Here is a 481-nt window from a genome sequence, read left to right as displayed (position 1 = left end):
CCCGACCGGGCCCCGGGCCTCCCGCTGCCTGCGGAGGGCGGAAATAACAGCTCGCTCCTTCTGCCGGCGTGGTTACAGCCCTGCTGCTTGGCTCCCTTGTGCTCCCCGGGCTGGGGTGCGCTCCGGGCCCTGAGGCACGTCGTCTCTTTCCCGCCATGGCAGCACCCTCCCCGTAGCCATACGCGTAGCAGAGCGCACCCCAAGCGCGGCATTTCTGCCCCAAAATAGCCGCACTCCCACTGCTTAAACTCCGCTTCGTTCTGCCGGCGTGGTTACAGCCCTGCTGCTTGGCTCCCTTGTGCTCCCCGGGCTGGGGTGCGCTCCGGGCCCTGAGGCACGTCGTCTCTTTCCCGCCATGGCAGCACCCTCCCCGTAGCCATACGCGTAGCAGAGCGCACCCCAAGCGCGGCATTTCTGCCCCAAAATAGCCGCACTCCCACTGCTTAAACTCCGCTTCGCTGTGGCAGGGGGGGGGTATCGT

The sequence above is a fragment of the Merops nubicus genome, unplaced genomic scaffold (assembly GCF_000691845.1).
Source record: "Merops nubicus isolate BGI_N331 unplaced genomic scaffold, ASM69184v1 scaffold3919, whole genome shotgun sequence".
Lineage (NCBI taxonomy): Eukaryota > Metazoa > Chordata > Aves > Coraciiformes > Meropidae > Merops > Merops nubicus.
Note: the sequence above shows the minus strand (reverse complement) of the source record.